The sequence below is a fragment of the Bos javanicus genome, chromosome 22 (genome assembly GCF_032452875.1).
Source record: "Bos javanicus breed banteng chromosome 22, ARS-OSU_banteng_1.0, whole genome shotgun sequence".
Taxonomy (NCBI): Eukaryota; Metazoa; Chordata; class Mammalia; order Artiodactyla; family Bovidae; genus Bos; species Bos javanicus.
Window position 1 is genome coordinate 40,170,755 of NC_083889.1, and position 16,844 is coordinate 40,187,598.

General features: G+C 41.3%; 1 protein-coding gene across 3 annotated transcripts in view; it reads left to right on the top strand.

The window, feature by feature from the left end:
- The window catches only part of FHIT (fragile histidine triad diadenosine triphosphatase), a 1,529,906-nt gene that overhangs the window by 19,655 nt on the left and 1,493,407 nt on the right, over nucleotides 1–16,844 (top strand). The gene's annotated exons all lie outside the window — the stretch shown is intronic.

A 16,844-nucleotide genomic window follows, 5' to 3' on the forward strand; every position in this document is an offset into this window, starting at 1 on the left:
TACAAAAGGCATAAAGTGAAATTTTACTCTTGTTCCTGTCCCCATACTCTCATGTCTGCCCCCATTTCTCTTATATGTTAACCACTCTGACTAGGTTTTTTTGCATCCTTTCAGTATTTTTTAATGCATTCAGGCAAATATGTATATAAATTATTTCCCTTCCTTTCTTACACAAAAAATAGCACACTGTTCTGTATCTTGCTTTATTTGGTTTGACTGCTGTATATGTTCCATTATGTGAATATTCCATAGTTTTATTTGTCTGTTCTCCTGTCTAGGTGTATTTGAAACCTGTGTCTTTTTAGGGAAACCAGGCCCAAGTGAACCATTTTATTCTGGCCCTGCAGCTAGACCACAAATAGGAGTAAGCAGCTTTCTCTGAATTTCCTAGACCTACTGCCTGGCTGGCTGCACATTTGGACTTAGCCTCCCAGGTGTAGTTGGCAGTGTCTGAAATATTCTTATCTAAGAGGGGAGGGAATTGTGCAGGTAGGTTTATCCTCTTTGAAGAACTGCTGGTTTGTCCTTGTCTCCTAGTTGTGATTGTGAGATATTTTCATGTTTTAGTTTGGGTAAAGAGTAACCCCTCCATTCTCATCCAAGGGATGATGGCTCCTATAGAAAATTATGTCTTATGTTGCTTTGTGATGAATTCATTGTTACACAATGCCAGATGTATTGTATGCTCCCTTGAGAGGCTCTAGGGAAGAATCCTTCCTTGCCTTTTCCTGCTTCAGATGGCTCTGAGCATCCTTTGGCTTGTGGCTCCATAACAAATGTCCTTCACTTGCCCTTCTCTGTATTTTCTCTCCTCTTCTCTGTCAAATCTCTGTCTTTCTCTTACAAGAACACTAGTCATTATTCTTAGGGCCCACCCAGATAATCCAAAATGACCTCATGTCAAGATTCGTAACTCCATCTGCAAAAATACTTTTTCTGAAACAGGTAACACTTGCAGGCTCCAGAGATTTGATGGAGATGTATCTTTGGGGGGCTACCATTTAGCTCACAACAGGCTTTGAGCCTAGGGCTCTGATTCCAGAATTTCCATAGAAGTTATGGAAGCAGTTTTCATATCTCTTATTGCTTTTCTCTAGGTGAATATTCCCCAGGTACTTCAGTTGTTCCTTATGTGAAGTTCAGAAGCCCCACTGTTCCGGTTGCCATCCTGTAGGTACTTTCTGATTTGGTCAGTCTTCTTCTTCATGACTTCTAGACTGAACTCTTGGTAAGATGTAAGTAATGGGATAGAAAGGGACTTTTACTTCTCATGGTTTGTACTCCATATTTTTTAAAGTACTTCTAGGTTGTATTTACTTTAGAGCAGGTGCTAAAGGTCATTTCTGGTAGTTAATAGCCAAAGACAAAGAAAAAAACACAGGAAAACTCTGCCATACTAGTAGACTTACTTAGTCCTTGAGTTTTTAGGGCCAAATACAGTCTCAGTTATGCTAACACAAATTTTATTGATTTTGGATTCTGGGGATGGATTTTGAATTTGGAAAGAAAAATGGTCCAAATGTCACATTCTGGGGTTTAGTAGAAAGGGCAAGCGTTGCTTCTCTCCATTCCATTTTGTTCAATCCATGGAAAACAGTTGTATTTTTTAACAGATGTGAGTGATGATCCAGTACAATTTTTGCAAGAATGAATCAGAATTTTCATGACCAAGTGTTAGAGAAGAGAGTTTTTTTTCTTCTCAGTTTCTACCTGTTGTGGCCTGAAGTTGGTAACAGTGTTTTTTTTTAAATCCCATTTACCAACTACTTGTGTTAATTTTCATGTACTTGTACCCTGGACAAATTTATGCTATTGGTGTTGTATGTGCTGCAAGTTTCACTGCTGTCAAAACATGTTTTTAAAAATAACCCATGGGTTTTAACCAAGACAAATTAGATTTTTTTTTTTTAAAGTAAAATCCACCATAACATTTAGATCGGCAAGAAGATGTCATTTGACTAACTTTTGCCTGTACATAATGAAATAGGACCAAGGCATACTAGAGGCATACTAATGCTTTAATTTTTTTTCTTTTAATCAATTTTTTAAACTAGAGGTTAAAACAAGAAAAAGATAATAATTTTCAGGGGTGGACTCCATGGCTTCATTTATTCCATTATACTTCTGCCTCTTGAAGCCCAATTTGTTTGAAAGGAAATATTTTGTAGAGAAAGTCCTCTGCTTGGAATGCCTCCCCCTCACTCATTACTTGGCTACTATTTCTACCTGAGGTCTTAGCTTAAAGGTCTCTTCTACAGGATAACTTATTCTGACTGGTAAGACTGTTAGTTCTTGTTTTATAAGCCCCCTTGTACTTCATTTGAAAATTTCATTGTATCAGTTTCAATCACCTTACTACAACTTGTCCTTTATTTCCAGACTGTAAACTCTATGAGGCAGGGGCTGTGTCTGTTTTCAACACTTTGCCTACATCAGTGTCTGGCCCATAGAAGATGCTTAGTGAATTTTTGTTGACTGGTGTTGACAAAGTCATTTAAGGGCTTATGTGAAACAATAATTTTAACAATATTTGCATTTCTTTGTGTTTGTGTGTGTGTGCGCACGCACACCAAGCTAATAGCAATGAGCTCATATTTAACTTTTTCTTTTTTGGGGGGTGGGGGTTGGGTACCACTGCATCAAATTACTGAAGTAGAAAGAACAGTTGACATTCTATTTTAAAGTGACCACGTATTTGACCCACTTCTTCTCTAGTAATGTCATCACGATTGTATCTCATTGCTGTGGGTTCTTGGAGGCTGACAGGCGGAACAAGTTGCTTCAGCTCACAGTCCTCATCTGTCATACAGAACAGCTTGCAGATTCTTATTATGTGAATGAAATATGAAGAGAGGGATATTTTTCTTCCTGGGCTATCAGAGTAATTGAAAGTAACCGTTTCAGGGCACAGGGGGACAATGCAGGAAAATAGACTGCTTTTGTGAAGGGCAGCTCATCGGCCCTCAGAACCACAGGCGTCGTGTCTCCAAGTGCAAAGGCTCTGGAAGCATTTTCTGTGATCAAAAGGCCCAGGATTCAACCAGAACATTTTTTCAGTAAGGAAGATGCTTTGGTTCATGTTACCACCCCTTAGTTGCCTGTTGAGATGCCACCACCATGGGCCTTTGGAAGTGTTTCCCACTGGACGCAGGACATAGGCTTTGTGTATTCTTTAGCCAGGGAAGAAAACCATTTAGTATTTAGTATCCAGATCAGTAAAGCATAGTAGAAAACTGGAAATGTGCTATGAAAAACCATTAACCAGAGAAATTCTATTGTTCCTGTTTTGGATCAGAAGAAATAATAACACTTGACTGCTCTTCTAGTCTGTGTTTTACAAGCTTGGTCCTGGTGCAACGGAATATCAGATAATATTGTGTCAACAACGCTTTGCCTTCTAAATCGTTGGTACTGTACATACAAATAGAGCTCTGTAGAACAGTTTTAGTTCCCAGGAAGCTTCTTACTTAGCACTGGTCGAAAATACTAATGTACAAGGTACAGTTCAGCAGTCATTCACGTCATGACTTCGTTATATTTCAAGATAGCTTTCAAATCACTTAGTCGAATAAAACTCTAAAGTACTGTAACTGCCAGGTTGCTTTATCTAATTTATGAAACAGAGGCAAAGGAATCAACAATAACCCTCCATTTACCATTATTAGATTAGCTATTACTGAAACCGCAGAAAGTATATAACCCCTTACTTTGTGTTCACTTGAATTTGGTTATTAAGCTTTGATGGAACTTTCATTTAACCAAATGCCTTTGTTTACAGCAATAAGCATGTTAAATCTTTTGTGTTCTGAATTTGATATGACTGTTTTAGAACATGCCTCCTGCAAAGCCCTGTTAAAGTTACAGATTCTATTCATTTGTGTTCTGTCAAACATTATCAATTCAATCCGGTTAGGATCTTGTTTTTCTTCTTGACTTTAAGAAATGTATTTTTTTTTTCGCCATCAAGCTTCTACTTTTTCAAGAATATAATCAGGCATTAACAAACACAAAACTGCTTCTCAGAGCAGCTTCATAAAAATTGATTTTTCAAAATTAAATAAGTATCTGGTGGACTGAAAATGTTTTATACCTGATATTTTAAAGATATTTTGACTACTGCCAAAAGAAATCAATTCCTTCATGCTGTCTCCCTTGCGGATGCCGTCATATGCCACTGGGTTGTGTAGAGCATAGGCTCTGGGGGGAGGCAAACTTGGATTTGCACCTCGCCTCTTCCAGTTACTGCTTGTGACTTTGGACTTTGCCTATTAGGAAAACCAGGGAACTCTAATCATCCTTTCTTCAATATGTAATTGAGTTCATATCTGTTATATGTTATAGTGTTATACGTGAGGGGATGTGTGTAAAGAACTCAAAAAACCTGATCTTTATTATAACTCGTATTTGTGTGTGTGTGTTCACACACTACATGTATGTTGTTGACTTGATTGAAACTTGCTGATTGTAAATTTGGTTATAATAATGAAAACGCTGTTCTCCTTTCAGGACTTAATGTTCCTATATCGTGACCATATCTAGAAGTGACATGGAGCATAGTTATCATTTTGGATCTATTCAGAGTTATAGCTTGAAGAGAGATCACTGTGGACGTGGCTACTTCACTTGCCGAGATTGGAAACAGATCCATATTCCAAAGACATCTTTACTTTTAAAGTGAAACTTTATTTCAATTATTTTAAATTGATGTAAAAACTGAGTTAGAGAGTGTTTTAAATATGTGAAATAGAAATATACAACCTTTCCAATAAAAAGGGCTCCTGTTGACATTTGTTGTTGGTACACTTGAGGAGAAATTTCCAACCTCAACAGAACCATGTAAATTTGCTGAAAACCAAGAGCAAACACTAGATCTCATAGCCTGACCTCCTATTACTCTGCTATGGATTACTGGTCAGGTGATACGGTGTGGATTTCTCCAAGCCCATATATACTACCCCAAAATGGTGGATATAAAGGAAAGTGTAGAAAGAGCAAGGCAATTAGAGAGAAGCTTAAAAGGTATGAGAAACAGATAAGTCAGTGAAAAACCATCTTATGTCTGCTTGAATAATGAGTCACAGGAAAATGAAAACTTCTTTAACTATGAAAGTTTCAGCAAGAAGAAAATGTTAGGCCTTCTTGGTGTTAGTTTAATGCAAAATAAGATAGCATTTAAGAAGACTCTGCTTCAGCATCATATTGACAGTGTCCCTCGCTTGAGTCAGGGATTGGGGACTTACTGAGACACACCATCTGGCAAAATAAGGAAGGCCAGTCTTGTGCCAACTGAAAAAGCTGCATCAGTTCCAACTCTTGTGTACTTTGCACATTACTGGTTGCCTTGCAAAACGTTTATCACTTTTTAATTAGGAAGGACTGAAGGAGCTTAGTACCCTGAAGAAAATGTCAACAGCCCAAAGAAAGAAAAACCATCCACTGGGTCATCAGAGGCAATAGGTGTTTCACTTTGAGCTCACAGGACAGTTTTGTACCAGAATCTTTGTTGAGGGGACATGTGTCCTTGGTGTGTCTGAGCAGAACTGGGGATCTGGTTTTTCTATTATTCTGACACTCTCCCCAACTTGTTTCTCCTGCAGCATGGCCAGGCCTTAAAAGCACATGCTGAGAGATCACCTCTGCTCTGCTTCTTGGCCTGTCATGTAAACTGTGGCCTGTCATGTTCATTAAAATGAAAATTTGTCGAATGGAATTTGCCCGACTGGCAGAATAGTTTAAATGTCAGATGTTGTTAGGCTGGGATATAAATATTATGTTTCTATTGTTAATTAATTGCAGCGCCTCAGTACCAGTGATCCAAAATTCAATTTAGTCTGCAATAGGCCTGTGGATAAGGGCCAGAGATAATGAATGCAGAGGGAAAAAATGTACTCAGAGTTTCCATTGTATCTGTCAAGGTCCTCTTAGAAAAATAGCAAATTTTGGTGTATCACTACAGTTCAAGAGGGGCAAAACAAGACAGAATTAAGAGTCATTGTCTTTTGAAGCCTCTCAAATGTTCCTTACTGTTGCATCTTCCACTGTTCTAGCCCGAGCGTGTCCCAGCATCAAAAATCCCCAAAGCTGCCGGGCTCAGTCCCCTTTCTGTGTGACTCCCCCCACCCCCCCATGCTGTTGTTTCCGCCTCTGAGTCTGTTGTTATGTTTCCAGCTCATTTCAGACTTGTAGAACTGAGCTCTCTTGTCCTGTAATCCTGCTCAATTCTCTTTGCAGTGTTCATTTTCTTCTCTTCCATTTACCATCAACCCTTCCTTTCTTTTTCTTTCTGTCCTTTATTTCGGTCCCCAGGCTCAACAGCCTGTCTGTCAAGTCTGCCATCGTTTGTTAAGATCATTTTGCTTCCAAATTGAGCTGGTGGCTGAATATCACTCAGAATACTGCTGCTTGAACTGTCTGCATTAGAAAGAGGAGCAGAAATCTTGCCGCTGGGGCCCAGACCTCAAAACTGACTGTTGCTGCAAAGCCCTGAGCCAGTGGGCATTTGTGACCACCATTCTCAACCAATATTTTGTTGAATACTTGCTGTGAGCATGGCATCTTACCCGGCCACCTCTCTGGGTTCCAAAGGCAAGTGGGTGTGCCAAGCAGAAGAGGACTAATTAAGACTTTGGAAGGCAGGGCCAATGTGGCCCAGTGGTCAGGGACCCTCATTTAATTCCTGGCATCCTGGTCCCTGCCAACCTCGTTCTGCCCCTGCAATTATGCCAGCTGAGAAGCTGGGAAGAGAAGATGAACTTTGGTCCGCTCTGAGTTTCCCGGTCCAGCAGTGTCTGTCAGATTAAAAACGAGAGGGAAGCAGGCCAGAGAATCTTCCAGATGGAGAGTTCAGAGGAGGGCACAACCAGACTCCCTCTCGGCAGTGACGTGGCCAGGTCATTCAAGCCTTGGGCCAGGAGCCAGGAGGAGGGCAAGCTGCCGCCTGACCCTGCAGTGGAGTGGAGTGGGGGCTGCCAGAACAGCCACCCCAGCTTTGGGTGGAGGTGCTAGCAAACCAGGCACATGCAGGCCACATGGTGGAAGCAGAGCATTTTATCCCGAGGACTGGCGGCTGTTTGGAGGTAGGGCCCTCCATTCTGGATTGCTCTTAAAGGATGAGTTCCCCAAGTCACGTAGATAGCTGCAAAACCAAATGGGGAATTGGTGTTCTCTAGCCTCTCTGTTTCTTCCTTTGGAATGAATCAGCCATGTAGGAAAGGTGACCTTAGATAGGCAGGAGGCATTCAGAGCAGCAGTGACCCTACATTCTTGGATGGACTTGCATGTGGACAGCAGTTTCAGGCAGCAGGGGTCTGGCGGAGACAGGGTGCACTGACACTCACTCCCCACACTTCTTGGTAGCATGATTTTGTAATGAGATTCTGTGTTCGTTGAAAAGTATCCCATATGGATACTTCAGGAATAGGGTTTTGCTCAAATGAGAACTGTTTTTTAGGCTAAGGTCATCTGAGTTCTATGAAATGGAATAATAATGAATGAGGCTAAACACTGAATGTCTGGTTTAACCTTACTTAAAAGTTGATTATTTTAACGTTGCTTCTGTACAACCTTAGGGTCTCTCTGAGATGAACCTCTTTTTCTCCAATTCAGGTTCTTAGAGTTCAGGAAGGGTTTGTGCTATTGGGAACAGAGCTATTTGACTTGAAATGTCATCTCATTCTAAGAAAACACACTGAGGCCACATTAGGGCATCCCTGTGCAAATGTCACATTGTCAGAGTGTCTCCTCCTAGGATTAAACTAGCCACGGTACCTCCAGCCCTGTCTTGTGGTCAGACAAATCCAGTGACTCCCCATAGCCAGGGCGCCGACCTGGCCAGGGTCATGCTCCCTGAGATCTCATGGAATTTGATTTGTCTCGAACTCCCTGAAAGTTAAGATGCTAATTATTGGTTGATTGGTATTCTGCTCCCCAGATGTCACCTAATGATTTTCCAGGGCTCATGCTACTTAGCAAATTTATTTTTCCAATGCCTAGCAAATATTACAGCATTGAACAAGTCCAGTGAGGAAGAGTTGTGTTATATTTTGTGTGTGTATGTGTTTGTGTGTGTCTCAGGCCATTGAAGTATAGACTTCTGTAGAGAGATACCTTTTCATCTTAAAAAAACCTAGAGTACAAATTGAGAAAATGAAAAAAGGGAACAAAAATAAAAAACTAAAGAATTTTCAGTCAGTTTTCAGTTTTAATAATAACACAAACATAATTTCTTAAAGCAAATTTCCTTAAGTGTTACATGCTTGATACTGTCCTGGAGGATGTGGATTCAACAAGGTACATGAAAGGTGTGGCCTGTATCAGCTGCGTATGAAAGGCTACTATATTCAGTGCTTTTGTTTAAGATAAAAATGAGGTACTGACAAAAAGAAAAGAAAAATGTGGTCTGTACCTTTGTTGAACTTAGAGTCTAATGGAAAAACTATCATGTACATTTTGACAGTATTGTTATCCGTGACAATAACAATAGTTCAAAAATCACTGCAGATGGTGACTGCAGCCATGAAATTAAAAGACGCTTACTCCTTGGAAGGAAAGTTATGACCAACCTGGATAGTATATTCAAAAGCAGAGACATTACTTTGCCAACAAAGGTCCGTCTAGTCAAGGCTATGGTTTTTTCAGTGGTCATGTATGGATGTGAGAGGTGGACTGTGAAGAAGGCTGAGCACCGAAGAATTGATGGTTTTGAACTGTGGTGTTGGAGAAGACTCTTGAGAGTCCCTTGGACTGCAAGGAGATCCAACCAGTCCATTCTAAAGGAGATCGGTCCTGGGATTTCTTTGGAAGGAATGATGCTAAAGCTGAAACTCCAGTACTTTGGCCACCTCATGCCAAGAGTTGACTCATTGGAAAAAACCCTGATGCTGGGAGGGATTGGGGGCAGGAGGAAAAGGGGACGACAGAGGATGAAATGGCTGGATGGCATCACTGACTCGATGGTCGTGAGTTTGAGTGAACTTCGGGAATTGGTGATGGACAGGAAGGCCTGGTGTGCTGTGATTCATGGGGTCGCAAAGAGTCGGACATGACTGAGTGACTGAACTGAACTGAATTGACAATTATCCATGTTAATGACAAAACTAAGGAATGGAGACTTCCCTGGTGGTCCATAGGCTAAGACTCCACACTCCCGTTGCAGGGAGCCTGGGTTCCTGATCAGGGAACTAGAGCCTGTGTGCAGCTAAGAGTCCGCAGGCCACAAGTAAAGATGCTGCACGCTCCCACATGTCACAAACAAATATGGAAGATCCCGCACATGCCACAACTATGTGTTTGCATGCCACAAGTTGCAACTAATGTTGCAAGTCCCCAAGTGCTGGACTTCCCAGGTGATCCAGAGGTAAGAATCTGCCTGCAAGTGCAGGGGACACATGTTCGATCCCTGATCTGGGAAGAGCCCACATGCTTTGAGGCAACTAAGCCCACACACCACAACTACTGAGCTTGTGCTCTAGAGACTGCAAGCTGCAGTGAGAGGTCACGATGATGCACACTGCAATTAGAAAGTAGCCCCCACTTGCCACAACTACAGAAAGCCTATGAGAAGCAACAAAGACCCAGAGCAGCCATAATTAATTGAAAAGATCCCAAGAGCTGTAAGACCCAACATAGTCAAATAACCACAAATATTTAAAAAAAAAACCCAAAACTAAGGAATGTTCTGATCTCCCCTCTCAACTCTAAATATATCAGTTTTACAAATTCTGAAAATATAAGAAACACACACATATACATTGAAATAAAACTTCCGAGAATATATCTGAGAAGTGTCAGGTTTTGGGGATCTTTTCTGCTGTTTTTTGTGAGGGTTAAATCAGTATGGTAATGAAGAGATGAGTCACTAAGTTGTGTCTGACTCTTGTGACCCCATGGACAGTAGCCCATCAGGCTTCTCTGTCCATGGGATTTTTCCAGCAAGAATACTGGAGTGGGTTGCCATTTCTTTCTCCAGGGGACCGAGGAATTGAACCCGGGTCTCCTGCCTGCATTGTGGGCAGATTCTTTACCGACTGAGCTACCACTGAGCTAAATCAGTATGCAGATGCTCAAATAACTCCATATGTTTAAAATAATCATTTATCATCAGATAGTTTAACCAAGGCTATGTTTTCCAACTGCCTGGTTTTCACCGATATGTAGAAAATGGTTTAAGAATCTTCTCTTAGTTGAAAACTGACTGTCATTTGAAAGAGTGTTGCAATAATTTGTCTGCAGTAACAGCTCACTGAACATAAGAACTGGAAACCAGGGCTGATTTATTCATTGTCTTCATTTATTCTTGTGTCTTCATTCTTGGGTGAACAGACTTCTTTCTTAGGTATGTACATAATTGTTAAAAGACTTAAAGGTCGATAACCAGTCGCTTAATGTGGCAGTTGAGTTAGGTGAGGACTGTAGAATGCAACGGTGAAGGCAGATTGCTCCGTTCCAGGCAATGCTGCCTTAAGGAAGGTGCAACTGATGGTTCCCAGAGATAGGTTTTAATTGTAGGAAGATAAATCACAAACAAAAGAGGGTGTTTTTTTTTTTTAATATTTGAGAAAAATGTTTCTTTAAATTCAGACCAGTTTTTAAGGGAGCTGGGGACTGGATAATGGAGTGAGGGGGCTTGGGGGTGATAAAGATTTTCTGGGAAGCTATGTTTCATGGAAAAAGCAAGAGAGTTCCAGAAAAACATCTCTTTCTGCTTTATTGACTATGCCAAAGCCTTTGACTATGTGGATCACAATAAACTGTGGGAAATTCTGAAAGAGATAGGAATACCAGACCACCTAGCCTGCCTCTTGAGAAACCTATATGCAGGTCAGGAAGCAAGTTAGAACTGGACATGGAACAACAGACTGATTCCAAATAGGAAAAGGAGTACGTCAAGGCTGTATATTGTCACCCTGGTTATTTAACTTATATGCAGAGTACATCATGAGAAACGCTGGGCTGGAAGAAGCACAAGCTGGAATCAAGATTGCCGGGAAAATATCAATAACCTCAGATATGCAGATGACACCACCCTTATGGCAGAAAGTGAAGAGGAACTAAAAAGCCTCTTGATGAAAGTGAAAGAGGAGAGTGAAAAAGTTGGCTTAAAACTCAACATTCAGAAAACTAAGATTCATGGCATCTGGTTCCATCACTTCATGGGAAATAGATGGGGAAACAGTGGAAACAGTGTCAGACTTTATTTTTTGGGGCTCCAAAATCACTGCAGATGGTGATTGCAGCCATGAAATTAAAAAACGCTTACTCCTTGGAAGGAAAGTTATGACCAACCTAGATAGCACATTGAAAAGCGGAGACATTACTTTGCCAACAAAGGTTCATCTAGTCAAGGCTTTGGTTTTTCCAGTGGTCATGTATGGATGTGAGAGTTGGACTGTGAAGAAAGCTGAGTGCCAAAGAATTGATGGTTTTGAACTGTGGTGTTGGAGAAGACTCTTGAGAGTCCCTTGGACTGCAAGGAGATCCAACCAGTCCATTCTGAAGGAGATCAGCCCTGAGATTTCTTTGGAAGGAATGATGCTAAAGCTGAAACTCCAGTACTTTGGCCACCTCATGTGAAGAGTTGACTCATTGGAAAAGACTGTGATGCTGGGAGGGATTGAGGGCAGGAGGAGAAGGGGACGACAGAAGATGAGATGGCTGGATGTCATCACTGACTCAATGGTCGTGAGTTTGAGTGAACTCTGGGAGTTGGTGATGGACAGGGAGGCCTGGCATGCTGCGATTCATGGGATCACAAAGAGTTGGACACGACTGAGCGACTCGGAGAAGGCAATAGCACCCCACTTCAGTACTTTTGCCTGGAAAACCCCATGGACGGAGGAGCCTGGTAGGCTGCAGTCCATGGGGTCGCTAAGTCAGACACAACTGAGCAACTTCACTTTCACTTTTCACTTTCATGCATTGGAGAAGGAAATGGCAGCCCACTCCAGTGTTCTTGCCTGGAAAATCTCAGGGACGGGGGAGCCTGGTGGGCTGCCGTCCATGGGGTCGCACAGAGTCAGACACGACTGAAGTGTCTTAGCAGCAGCAGCAGCAGAGTGACTGAACTGAACTGATCCTCTGAAAAGCCACTAAGATAAATCAGTTGTGTTACTGGCCTGTGCCACTCTGCCTCCGTGATCATGTCTTTTAGGAGCAGCCAAACCCTAAACCTCTTTGGATCCATTTAAATCTAGTCTGTGTTTTGCAGGAGGTCACATGAAGGTTTCAGAGTCCACCTGCTCTAGAACAAAATGGGGATAAATTACATAGGAGGGGAGTGGGAGGTGTAAATGGGAGAAGGCGTTGTAGCTCCAGGTGAAAATGTTCTCATGGCCGTTAGAAGATTAGGTCCTTGAATTTTGGGGTCAAGACAAACATGGGAAAGAGAGGACAAGTTTGAGCAGATATGCTTGACTTTTGTCCAGGGATAAGAACTTTAGGCACTAGAATAAGTTTTCTGATCTTGACCTGTCCTACTTCAGATATCTAGCACAGGTATATGGACAAATGTTTGAGTATCAGAGATATACAAATGTTTGATATCAGAGTATACAAAAACTGTGGAGTCCACTGTGCAGGTGACTCTTGAACAACGAGGGCTTAGGGAGGCTGAGTGGTATATATTTGTGTATAACTATTGTCGGCCTTCTGTGAGTGTGTCCGTATCTGGGTTTCTGTGGATTCAATAACCATGGATCATGTAGTACTGTAGTACATACTTATTGAAAAAAAAATCCATGTATAAATGGACCAATGCACTTCAAACACTTGTTCAAGGGTCAACTGTACTTGGCTATTCAACAAGTATTGGCTGACAGTCTAGTGCTAGTATAGAATCTGGGGCTCAGATTAGGTAGGCAGTGTGAGATTGGCTTGAATGATAAAAGCCATAGAGTTTAGACATTAATTAAGATCATAAAACATAAATACAGAACAAAGTAATAATTTAAGACAATAGGGACTTCCCTGGTTGTCTGGTGGCTTCCTTGCTCCCAATGCAGCGGGCCCAGCTTCCATCCGTGGTCAAGGAACTAGAACCCATACGCCACGACTAAGATTTCGCATGCCATAACTAAAGATACTGTGTGCCATAGCTAAGACCCAATGCAGTCAAATAAATTAAAAAAAAAAAAAAAAACTTTAAAAAAAGAAAGCATGCGTGCCTACTGTGAGGCACTATATGATTAAGGTGAGAACAAAGCTCTGTTTTAAGACCAGTCCCACCTCCTGGCCCTTTACCTTTCTGGGAATGAGCTCTGTATCAGCTATTCTTTCTCACTCTTCTGCTTTCAGCCTCGTGATCTCAACTGGATCTTCTCATCACCTTGACACCTGCTCAGCCGGTACAGTTTACAGACAGTGCAGAGAAACCCTCTTTGAGTCCTTTGTCCTCCTCTAGATGCTACTTTCTTGCCTGCCCTTCATATCTGAATGTGCCTAATACTGTCCTTACTCACTCTTCATTTTAATGATTTCCACTTGTCTCTTAACCGATTCCAAACTGAATTCTGTCTCAGATCACAAAACAGTTCTCATTTCAGTTCCTCAGTGACCTTCACATTGTAAAAGGGGTGGAGCTGGCATGAAGCTGTGAGGGTGAGAGGCATTAGCATGGGACTTTCTGCGCGAGACCAATATTGCGAGACAGTTTGCATGAGACCCTTCTGTGTGACCGTTAGTGGGAGACCGTTAGCGTGGCAGAGTTCTTGTTCAGTCAGCCTGACGGTGGTCCTCGGGACAGAGAGTGTGGTGGGCGGTGGGTCTCTGCCTTCTCCCCAAGGCCTTCCCGAACCTAACCTTGTCGGAGGTGAGCTGAGGGACAGACCCAGGGCTTCGTCTCGCAGAACTCCAGACCTCTCGTCACAGCCGCCCACTGGAAGCAGTGGCGGCTTTGGAAGCGCCCAGGCCTTGAAGCAGCAGTGAATCTCTTCTCCCATCCCCTCTCCCCGCTGTGACAGATGGCAGTGGAGGGCCATCACCACAGGTTGCTGTACTTGGAGGCTGCAGCAACTGGAGACTGCCATGAGGGTAACAGCTTCAACCCAGCCACCATTTTGTGATGAGACTCACGCCACATGTAGAGGCCACCAGAGGTATTCAGCTGATGGCCCCAGCTACGGCCTCAGCTAACCCTCAGCGCCTGGCTGACGCTTGAGGGAATGAACCTTCAGATGATTCCATGCCCCAGTTTTCAGGTCTTCCACCTGAGGCCTCAGGCATTGTCGCATCAGAATTCTTGTTCCCTAGAAACCATAATAGACATTAAATGATTATTATGAAGTCATTTTAAGTAGTTTGAACTGAATCAATACAAAGCCAATGCAAATACCTATTCTATTATTGCTAACCTGTACTTTGCCGAATATTAACTAATTTCTACCAACTTTCTTTCAGTTCCTATTTGCTTGGTGTGTAGTTTTCTATACTTTTCCTTTCAAAATCTCTGTTTTAGATGTGTTTCCTACAAACATCAGATAGCAAGGTTTTTAAACATTCATTTTGAAAAGAAATTATTTTAATAGATGCATTTAGTCTGCTTACTCTGATTACTGACATGTTGAAACTTATTTTACAGGCCCGTTTGTTGTTGGGCTGGTCCTGACATTTGTGTTTTCTATTTACTGTGCTTTCCTTTGCTTCTTTCTCCATTCTATTCCAATTTTCTAAAAAAAGAGAATTGGTTGTGTTTTCTATTCTCTAGATTGTTCCCTTCACTGGTTTGAATGTTTCTTTTCTTTTGATGATTGCTCTTATGTGTTTTAAAACTGTGAAATATAATATGCATATAAAATAATTTTTGAAAATGTATATCTGCAGTTTAAAGACAATAAGCCAAACATCCAGATACCACTCCCCAAGCCAAGAAGTAGAGCATTGTCACATTCCAGAATCCTTTTAGAGAATTCCATTCTTACAAACTCTTCCCTTGCTCTCAAGATAAATATAGCCTGAATTCTGTATACATCATTCATTCTCTTGCTTTTCTTCATAGTTTTTGTCACTTTCATGTTGTATTTCAAAACAAGATAGTATTTATTTTTGTCCTTTTGAACATTTTATATGTGGAATAATATATACAGTCTTCTGTGACATGTTTCTTTTGTTTTACACCATAATTTTGAGGGCATACATGTTGATGTCTGTAACTGGTTCATTGATTTCTTGAAGCTGTATAATATTCCATTGTAAGAATCTGTACAAATGTAAATATGTTTATTCACTGATAGATGTTTCCATTGTCTTCAGTGTCTCTTGGCATCCTAACATTGACGATCTAAACATTTCTCTTTGAGCATATATGAAAGGATATCTTTGGTTATGTACACAGAGAAAGAAATGCCAATATTCCTTAACAAGTTCATCAGTAGCTTTAATGCATATCTTTAGCAACCGAATCAGAATCTCTTGCTCTTAAACAATTCATCCTCTGCTCCTTTGTTCTGTATAATTCCAGCCAACCATTTATGCATGCTCAGTCACTTCAGAAGTGTCCAACTCTTTGTGACCCTGTGGACCTCAGCCCTCCAGGCTCCTCAGTCCATCGGATTTTCCAGGCAAGAATATGGGCGTGTGTTGCCATGCCATCCTCCAGGGGATCTTCCCTACCCAGTGATCGAACCCGCGGCTCCTGCGGCTCCTGCACTACGGGAAGATTCTTCACTTATTTCATCTTATTTGAAAACCCTTAAAACTGGTTGTTATTATAGGTTTTTTTTTTTTTTTTACAACCAGTCCTTATTAATTGTTATCCAATATCCATTATTTGTTATTGAATTTACTAGATTTACCACCATACATGCTAATATAATTTGGTGAGCATTGCTTTTTGTTCCTCTTTCCTTCCTTCTGAAATCAATTCCTTCGTATTCAAGGATATCTTTTAGTATTCCTCTCAGCAAAAGTAAACTGCTGTGAGCAGGAAACAACTTTTTTTTTTTTTTGAAAAATAACCTAGCTGTCATTGTTGAATGATAATCGGTTTAGCATGGCTATAGAGTTTTCCCTGAACTTTTTTCCTTTTGGAACTTAAGACACGTTATTTCACTGCTGCCTTGCTGGTTTTTTTTTGTCATTCATGATTATTTTATGCAAGACAAGGTATTCAAGCAAGTGGAGCCTAGTTTCTCAGAAACTGGGAGGCAGGTTGTTCTCACTGGTTCACTTTAAGGCTTTCTTTCTATCTCTGGTGCTATGGTTTCCTTCTATTTTATCTACTGGTAGATTTGCTTTCATTTAGCTTGTTGAGGTCTTGGTATGCTCTTTTCAAGAGGATTCATATCTTTCATTCTAGAAAATCTACACTTTTTTTTTTCATATTGATCTTATCTCTTTCTTTTAAGCTATACTGTACTTTGTTAAGCATTTCTATGTGGTTGGAGTAGAAAGGGATACTGCTTAATCTCTGTGCTGTTAGACCATAAATCTCTCAGGTTTTACAAAATGTATTTTGTTTTATCTAGTCTTCCCCAAATTATGTTTCTTTCAACACTATTTCAATCCACATAGCCTAGGGGGAAGGAGAAATTAAAAAAATTTTTTTTATGGAAGGATAATTGCTTTACAATTTTGTGCTGCTGCTGCTGCTGCTAAGTCACTTCAGTCGTGTCCGACTCTGTGCGATCCCCAAAACGGCAGCCCACCAGGCTCCCCCGTCCCTGGGAGTCTCCAGGCAAGAACACTGGAGTGGGTTGCCATTTCCTTCTCCAATGCATGAAAGTGAAAAGTGAAAGTGAAGTTGCTCAGTCGTATCTGACTCTTAGTGACCCCATGGACTGCAGCCCACCAGGCTCCTCAATCCATGGGATTCTCCAGGCAAGAGTACTGGAGTGGGGTGCCATTGCCTTCTC